Raw genomic sequence first — 10280 nt, 5'->3', positions numbered from 1 at the left:
CAAATTTGGAATGAATGGACTAGACATTAAATAAAATAAAGTTTAAATTACATCATACAACCCTTTTGAATAAAAATTTTAAAATATAAAGATTACTAATTTTATTCCTAGTAATGCTAGAAACTAATAGTATATGTGATAATTTGAAAATCACATAATTCTTTAATATAATTTAATGTATCCTCGTCGATCACTCCACATTAATAAGTTTTCACCATCTTGATACAAATTTATCCACATTTAATTCACAATAATATTGCCCTAATATCAATTTATCCCCTATCTTTTACCCCGAATTTTGATTCCAAAATATTAGGCCTCCATGCTGCTTCAATTTCTTCATTATTGTGAGAATCATAGATATTATTGTGCATACATAGATAGTTGAGTGAATGTCCATTTTATCCATCTGCATCAGGGCTATATTATTGTGCGTGAAATGATTTTGCCCCCAACAATAAGCACAAGAACCACTCTCCGTCGTCAACAACAAATGATTTTGGCACTCACCCACATCACAATTCCCATCAACAAATAATGGTAAGTGCTCAAAATTCATCTCATACCTTGAAGTCCCCTCTTTGACCCCCAAGGTGAAAATCTTTTGTGAAATCATATCTAACACTCCCTATGCGAGCGTCGAGAAGTTGCTTGAAGATACTGATATCCGAGTGTCACAAGAAGACATAGAGGAGGTGCTCAACTTTCATATGGGTTCCCGAGCCCCGTAGTGAAGTTTTTCGATGGTTCAGGTTCTAGATAAATGATAAGCGTGGTCTATATGCTTGGAATTTGATTGTGGATTTGTTGGGCAAGAATGGCCTGTTTGATGGAAGGTGGGATGCTATTAATCCCAAAAGGAAAGGACTAGACTTGTTAAAATTGGGTTGTTACCTGTTGGTGGGTTATAAAAATTGTGTTGTTTATTGTTGATGGGTTTCTTCTCAATTTGTCTATTATGTATGGATATGGGCTTGGAACAGCACTGGGCTACAGCCCAATGCTGCCCTCCCCTACATCTGTCCCTGCCATGCATCAAACAATCTCCAACAATTCAACAAATAATGTTCCAAGAGGAACCAATACCCCCGTCATCTCATTATCAACGTATATCAATTTCATTCCACCATCCACTATAGAAAAACCGGAACACCATCAATACCCGTGGTTCAAATAAAATGAAAATTTTATCCAAAATGTTTGTAAAAGGATGAATATATTATATTATTTTGTTACTAAGAGCATGATATACAAAAATTTCTCGACATCAATGGAAAAATCTAATTTACTGTGTGTGTAGAAGAAATGGAATCCAACAATGCCTCCAAAGAGATGTGTCTTGATTGATCTATGCAAATGATGATGATTTAGATTACGTTTTATGCCATAGAAGTGTCTATCTCTCCATACTTTCTTTTTTCTTTTTTTGAATTAATGTCTGAATCTGAAAGATTCATTTAACGGAAAGCATAAATGTAGCTGAATTTAAATTACATCAGTTACAAAATGTGGGTTGTGTAAAATTACATTACATTCAAATAGCATTAACAGTTAACTTTTATATTAGAAGATGTGGAATACTGACCTTTGGCATTTTATGTTCTCAGAAAAGTGGCCACCATAGGATTTAGGTCTGACATCTAAATATAAACTGATGATTTGCCTTTAGGTGTCTACTATAGAGATATCACTTCAATAAATCGTAATAAGATTTTGCACAAAATATCTCTTGGAAGAGATGAAATAGGAGATGCCTTTTATCAATCAAGAAGGCCAATTGCCTTGGCTTCCATCCTTGTAGCATGTGTAGCACTTCGCTTGGCCATGGAAGGTCAACTTCTTCATGGTACCGCGACGGAAGTGATGCATCACCTCGAAGATCTTTTTTGGCATCTAACCTTATCTTAGACAAATGATAATCAAATTTCATCTACAACGCTAATATAAACAAATTTCAATGTCAACAATTCATATAATGAGTTGTGAATTCATATAACAAAAACTTGATCACGTCAAACGTACAACTATAATATTAACATGCACAACTAAGCTAAATTTCCGATAGTTTGTTTCATTCCGTTCAAACCGTCGGGAATAATAGAAGTCATATGTCAAGAATGACAAATGTTCTCATGAACAATATAAATTGTAAAACCATAAAGCAACGTTTTTAGAGAAGTTATAAGCATCTAAGGACACCACAAACTACATTCAATTGTAAAATCAATTATTCGTGCACATAAATTGGAAAAAAAAAATGAAGAAGAAAGATTAAACCAGTCACACATAAAACAATAAACCCTAATTTCCAAGCAAACCCCTCATAAAGTTCCAAAAAAATCCGGGCTATCACTCCCGGACTGTACAAATAGCAAAACCCTTAGTGAAAAATGACAATATTGTAGATGAATTAGTGAATTCTGACATGTGATGCAATTTTCTTTTAAAATTTAACTAAAGATTGGCCGGAATTTAGCCCAAATATTCAAATTTCAATTTGTTTTCTCCAACCCAGTGCTCCAAAGTTACAGGGCCTTGAATTTTCAGCCAATATGCACTGACCCACCTTGGTTGCTTCCAACGGAGTTAGCAATGGCCCAAAATTTAGTCCAGCCCACTTCTTTGATTCGGCCCAATTGCAATGGTCTATCAAAAGTGGAAATTAGAAGAACCAATACTTTTAGATATCCCATTTCATAAATCATATGCGAAGTTTACTATTTGAAAAATCAAATATTTTATTAATTAATTAATTAATATATTGTTGTCAATTTTGTATCACGCAAGTGTACAGATCGTAAAAAGTAATAAAATAGACCTAAGAGTCCGGATATTATTCTCACGAGGACTACTATTTAACAATTGGTTCAATTATTCCTATCTTTAATTTGATAAAAAATAAACAAAGAATATGATGTTGTAATTTTTGAAACAACTATTTGAAAATATGTGGATGCACAAAAAGAGTGATTTAGAACTTAAATAATGAGCAAATATTAGGACAGAATAATTTCATCTATTGATCACATTTACATCTTATATCAAGATTCATATCTCATGTAGTGCTCGATAGAATTCTTCTATTGTATTCAATTTATCTCTCTTGAGTTCTTATTGAGTCTATTTAACTAATTCGATTCCATATATCTATGCGAATCAAGCTTAGTTAAACGAGTTCTTTGTTCCAGGAATTCAATTATGTCCACAATAATTAGTATAGGCATCTCTGCACGTTATATCAATTTATCGAATTTTACTATATGGTTTAAATTCTAAACTTACCTCTCGATTCGTGAAGGATTCATAAAATCATCAAATTAATGATCAAGTAATATAATGCATTAAATCCACATTAAAATCAACACGTGGAACAATAAAGAACAAGAATCTTAAATAAAATATGTAAAGGGTCCCAAGTATATTACATTATCCACCATAACAAGAATTTAATCTATTCATAATCAAGGAAGAAAAACAAATAAAAATAGTGTAGTTCATCACCGGGTTTTGAATTTAGATGTGGAGAATTGGATGAATCTTGCACTAAGTTCTTCTTTTCCTTCCAAATCTTGATTTCCAACCCTTGAATTGTTGTTTTTCTCTTCTTAAATTTGCTCTCTAATTCTCAAATTGTGTTATTGCCTCTCAACGTGTGGAATCCCTTCTCAAAGAGTGAAAATTGTATTTATAGGTGTCCCCCACGTTTGTGTAGAAAGTAGGATTTTTATAGATTTCAAAACGGGTCAAAAAGTGCTCTAGACGTACCCAGACGACTCCTTGGCACCATAGGAGTGGCATCGCGGCTCTGTTTTGGTGGCGTCTCTTCGAGTAAAAATTCTGGCTACGCTCCTTTTAGTATTTTTATCATAACTTTTTTTCGATATTCGATTGAGGAGATTCAAGATGTGTTGGAAAGCTGACTTAAAAGACTACAACTTTGTTTCAAACATTATTTTCAAATTCGATCATTTACTATGTCAAAAATGAGTCTTAATATGAGACTGAAAAAGGTGCATAACTTGTTTTAGTTGGAAACTGATGTGTGTCATACTTTAATTATGTTTAATCCCTTTGACATCTTTTTTATTTAATTGACTCCGAGCACTCTTGAATCTTCATAATGAGGTCCGACACAACTTTTGAGTATTTTCACTTTGGTCCCCGAACTTTGGATATTTTACAACTAAGTCATTTTCTCCAAATTTGCCAACTTTTGCTTATTTTCTTCAATCTCATCAACCTATACAATAACACCAAGACATACATTAAAACGTAAGAATTAGCTAAATATCAAGTTTAAATGGTACCTAAAGTATGAGTGAAATACACTCATCAAATACCCCCAAACTAAATATTTTGCTAGTCCTCGAGCAAACAAAAGAAAAGGAAAATAACTAAGGACACAGACAAAGACTTATTCACAAGATGGTTCACTTCCTAACCCTCAGTGGTCAATTATTTTCTTTCTCTGCTCGTGAGATTTGTACCCTCCCGAACTTGGTTTCTTCTATTCTCACACCACGGTATAACTCTAGGGTTTAATCTCACTCATCAATTTCTCACACCACTTTGGTTTAGTTCAATCGGTGATGTTAACAATTCATTCGTGTGATGATTTTCTTTAATTATGAGTGTTTTAACAATTTAGTTTATACAAAGTGATTCAAACCCTCTAGTTATTTAGGCCTCAAGATCAATTCTTTTGCGCACTTGTATACCAACACATTTTTTCATTTTTTTTCCAGCTATTACCTTGTCCTTTTTTCCTTTTCTTGACCTCTGTAGCGAGTGTTATGTTGGTAATTCCTTGATTTTTGCATACGAAAGGATACCAGGTTTCAAAAGACTCTTATAGACTTAATAAATTGAGTAAAAAAGGTGCAAGCATGAGGCGTAATTGATAAGTGCAATGCTTTTTTTTTCCCTATAAAATGAAGCGAAATTTATAGGGGTCAGACCTCTAGTACTTGGTCATCACCAAGCTTATACCAGAAAGTTAAAGACATTCCACACTATCTTTTAATATGCATGGAATCACCACAGTCTTAAATTATTTCTTTCACCGAGTAGAACGTCCCAAATTATTAAATATATGGTCAATGGGTGTTGTGAATCATGGGAAAAAGGTCAAGCACCTAAGTTATCCATTTATCATATGCATTGAACCCTCATGTTCCTGTACAGCGCTAAACTTAATACTCGTACATAATTATTACACTGCTTCACATAAATAGGTAAAAACATCAACTTAAGCATATAAATCTTCCACAGTCCACAAACTAACACATGATTTCAAGTATATTCATCATCACCCACAAACCATTTGACTCACACAAGCAAGCAATAACATACTACGAAAGAAAAGAAACGATAGCAAACATAAACATACTACTAAACAAAAGAAACGAAAGCAATTAATCCCTATGATTCACCCCCAAACTTAAAACATACATTGTCCCTAATGTGAAAAATAAATCAAAATGAGAGGTAGGACTTCCTTGAAATTATCAGTGGGTGTCATCGCCATCGCCTTGGTAAGATGGGTCTTGGTTGGTTGGATAATCATGTTGTTGGCACACACTTAAGAATCTTTCTACAAACAACACAATGAGAATGTTATGACAATAAATTGAATGATCCTAAAACTAAAATGATAGAGCTTGGATTGCCTCCCAAGAAGAGCTTAATTTAAAGTCTTCGGCTAGACTTTTGCACAAGTGCTTCATGACACCTTGAATATGGTTTTGGAGGTTCTGCTTAGCTTGCTTAATTTGATTTTGTTCCATATTCCACACATCCTCCAAAATCATACTTTGCCCTTTTGAATACAATATGACTTGCCTAAATTTCTCAATTCGAACTCAACTAAGAACACTTCAATTTTCTCATCGACTTTAACCACAAAATCAATCAAGTTTGAGGTTTGAGTGCTAATCCCACCTTCTTTAAATTCCACTAATTCAATTGGCTCCTTCATGATTAATTTATTCATTTCTACATGCCCTTCCTCCTTAATTGGTTCCTCGGGTTGAGTAATGAAGAGATCTTCCATTGGTATGTTATTTGGCTTGTCCGAAATTATCTAATTTTCAATCCTTCTATCTTTTTCCATGATAATGTCTTCCATAACACTTTTACTGTAATCAAATTGTTCTTCATATGGATAATAGAAGATATCTTTCCTCACTTCCACTGGAGTTGCTAACAACAAGCAATTTTTAGTACAATGAAATACACCACAATATTCACAATTTAGTCTTATATCCCCATAAACAACAAATTTGATGTTTAGTCCCCTTGGGAAGGCATCCTTATTGAATTCAATAGTTTGATTGTAACCCAACCTCTTAAGTTCTTGTTTAAAGAGGAATTCTTCAAAGAGTATGTCACATTCATTTAAGTCGGGGTCAATCATTGTAAAATATTTTTTTTGACCTCTTGCTTCTTTTTATTCCTTGTCAATGGAGAAAAGAAAAACAAGTAGATCAATTAAAAAATAAAATCAAACAAAAGCAAGAAATAATTAAAACCAATATTAAATAAAACTAGTCCCCGGCAACGGTGCTAAAAACCTGTTGTCAATTTTGTATCCCACAAGTGTACGGATCATAACAAGTAATAAAGTAGACATAAGAGTTCGGATATCGTTTCCACAAGGACCACTATTTAACAATTGGTTCAATTATTCCTAACTTTAATGTTGATCGAAAATAAACAAAGAATTTCATGTTGTAATTTTTGATATAACTATCTAAAAATATATGGATGCACACAAAGAGTGATTTAAAACTTAAGTAATGAAGAAATATTAGGGCAATATTTTTATTATAACTTTTTTTTTTATATCCGATTGAGATGATTCAAGATATACTGGAAAACTGACTCAAAGAGCAACAACTTTACTTTAGACATTATTTTCAAATTTGATCATTTACTATGTCAAAAACGGGTCTCAATATGAGCTGAAAACGGTGCATAACTTTTTTCGATTGAAAATTGATGTGTGATCATACTTTAATTATGTTTAATCCCTTTGACAACTTTTTTATCCAATTGATTTCGAGCACTCTTGAATCTTCATCATGAGGTCCAACACAACTTTTGAGTATTTTCACTTTAGTCCCCGAACTTTGGATCTCTTACAACTTTGCCCTTTTCTCCTATTTTTGCCAACTTTTGTTTATTTCCTTTAATCTCATCAACCTATACCACAACACCAAGACATACATTAAAACGTAAGAAATAGCTAAGTATCAAGTTTAAATCGTACCTAAAGTATGAGTGAATTACACTCATCATATGTATAAAAATTAGTTAATCCCAAATCATCCCAATTCCATTTCCAAAAACCCCTTCTCTTTACTCTTTCATCTCTTTTCTCAACATCGTTGCTACAGAATAGACCGGTGACCCACCGTCGCTGTAGATCTGACTTTTCTTTGGCAAGACACTTGTCGGAGGTGTGTGTGCATGGTTGGAAGTACTGCAATGCTCCGTGAAGAAGCCGTGCATCCCACATCATTTGTAGCAGCACTGACGCTGCTGTCGAGGTTGCTGTTACGACAACGCCTTGCCCAGTGTCGGGGTGAGGATGGAAAATGTTATCTCTATGTGCCAGGCATTGCGTCATCTCAGTCGATGTGGCTGTAGCAAATGTAGCCTTGGAGAAATTAGGTTTGGGTGTTGGTGGTGGTGGTGTTGGTGATGCTGCTGTAATAGTCCTGATTTGTAGTTGTGACGGCCATGGTGTTATCTACATGTTCCAGGCGGTGTGCCATCTCAGTTGATACGACTGTAGCAAATGCAACTTTGGAGAAATTAGGTTTGGGTGTTGGTGGTGGTGGTGTTGGTGACACAGCTGCAATAGTCTCGATTTGTAGTTGTGACGATTGTGTTGAGAAGAGGTGGTGGTGTGTGTACGGCTGTGTTACTGTGGGTGCAATGGTAGTGCGGTGGTTGGGTGTGTGTGTGCGTGCGACGATGGGTGCTATGGTGATGGTGAGAAGTTGGTGGCAATGGGTCTGTCGGGGTAGTGGTGGTTCTTGCAACTGTGGTGTCTGTGTGACTGTATTGTTGTGGGTGCGATGGTAGTGGTGGTTTTGACGACGACGGTGATAGTGGTGGTGTTGGAAGTGGTGGTGTTGGAAGTAGTGGTGAGATTGTGATCGTAAGTGTTGGTCGTGATCACAAATTATTTGGTTGACTATAATCATAAAATTTGTTAATCTGTAATCAATAAACATTATGTGACCAATAAAAAATATAAATTGTGACTTAAAAATTGTTAATTTATGATCGATAATTTAATAATTTGTAACTGTATAATAAATCACAACTTATAATATTTATGATTTGTGATCAATAAATAAATCATGACTTATAAAATTTTCGAATTGTGACCGTAAAATAATTTGTGACATAAAATTTTTGATTTGTGATTAAAAAAAAATAAGTGACTAACTAAATCATTAATTTGTGACCAAATTGTATAGATCTATAACCTAAATATATTTAATAAATAAATTAATTAATTAAATCATAAATAAATTTTATTAAAAATCTGATTTTTGAAGTTTGAAACTTATTTTCTTGATTTTGAAATGCGTAATACTTAAACTCTTACTTATAATTTTTCCCCAATCAAAATGCTCCAGCTGACATGTAGAATCGACCCAATAGTGTGACCCGACCCAAATTGGAAAGATCATCACCTTCTATAACCTGCCCTTGGCATTTGCCTTGGACAGATCATAACAGATAACGGTTGTACTATCGTTTTACATGGTATATAACGACTGTAGTGTCGTTCTGAACTACTAATAACGACTGGAGTGTCGTTATCGTCCAATAGTTGCGGACGATGCAAATATACACCAAATGCGAAAATAAAATCAACTAAAATATCATTTTATACTATATTCAACAATAAAAATACCAATATAAATGAGATTTCTAAAAATACCTTTCTTCTTTTTTTAAATATAGTAGAAATTTCAATGTGGATAATGTAGACACCAAAATCCTTGTTAAAATGCTCAAAATATTAGAGAAGATAGATGAAGAATGCAATGAATAACAAGATTTTAAGGAAGCATCCACCAGGAAAGCCGTCCACTGATTTTTGCTGATGATTTGAGGGATTTAATTGGATTGAAATGGGTATTTGAGTCTTTTCAATGGTGAGGGTATTTTAGACATTTGATCTTATTTGTTTATTGTTTTTTGTAAGTGGAGGCTATTTTATCAAATAACATTGAAGGAAGGTTATTTTACAAATAACATTGTTTGACTGGGCTTTTTTATCAAATTCCCCTTTGCCTTTTGCCTTAGCATTTATGTCAGTGAGCAAAATTTAATAATTAAGGTTGAATTTATTAGGTTTCCATTTTCCTTTATTGAATATTAGTTTAATTTTGATTACTCTTCTTTGTCTTTTTCTTTGAGTGAAATCAATGGAAGGGTTCATGATTTGAGATGGGGTTGACTAGGCAAGATATCCGTTGAATTGGAAACAATAGAGTTATATTTTTATAAGAATTTTGCTAGAAGAACAGGGGGCTTGACAGATCCCTTGACCGAACCCCATCCATGGGGGTGGGTCCCACGCAAAAAAAGGGACCCACTGGGGGCTATCATGCCCCCTGTTTTTGTAGCAAAGTTCTTTTAATAAATAGAAGTCATAAATTGCAATTCCGTGGTTCATGATAAAGATGAGATGGGTAAGACCACGAAACTTGCCATTTCTGTGGAATTGGAAACATTAAAGACTTGTATAAATATCATTTTCATTGCAGTACAAAATTCAACGAAATTAATATTCATGACTTCGATTAGTGTGTTCGGTAAGTATTCCGTCTTAAAGTCTTCAAACAATAGATTATTTAGAACCTAGAAAAATAATCAAGACATTCATATCAAGTAGATGAGCATGTAGTCATCATAATAGTCAGTTCAAAATGCCTATATTCTTTACTAAAATATTATTGATAAGTGTAATTTGTACATTTATTTAGGCCGTTAAATATTAATATTTGGGGTTACTTTTGATGAAATATAACTTAATCTCTTGTATATTTTTGTTTGTTAGGTGAAACTCAACAATTGGAAGTGAAATTAGAAGAAATGAACAAAAATAATGATTTTCAAAGTTTGAGGATCAAATTATAAATATTCAATAATTGATTCGGACTACAAAACGAGGATTGAAGACCATATAAGATCAATTTTATGAAATTACAAGTCTGTGGGGGGGGGGGGGGGGGGAAAGGGAAGGAAAAAAG

The sequence above is a fragment of the Olea europaea genome, chromosome 15 (assembly GCF_002742605.1).
Source record: "Olea europaea var. sylvestris chromosome 15, O_europaea_v1, whole genome shotgun sequence".
In the NCBI taxonomy this organism is placed as follows: domain Eukaryota; kingdom Viridiplantae; phylum Streptophyta; class Magnoliopsida; order Lamiales; family Oleaceae; genus Olea; species Olea europaea.
This window is presented reverse-complemented; position numbering follows the sequence as displayed.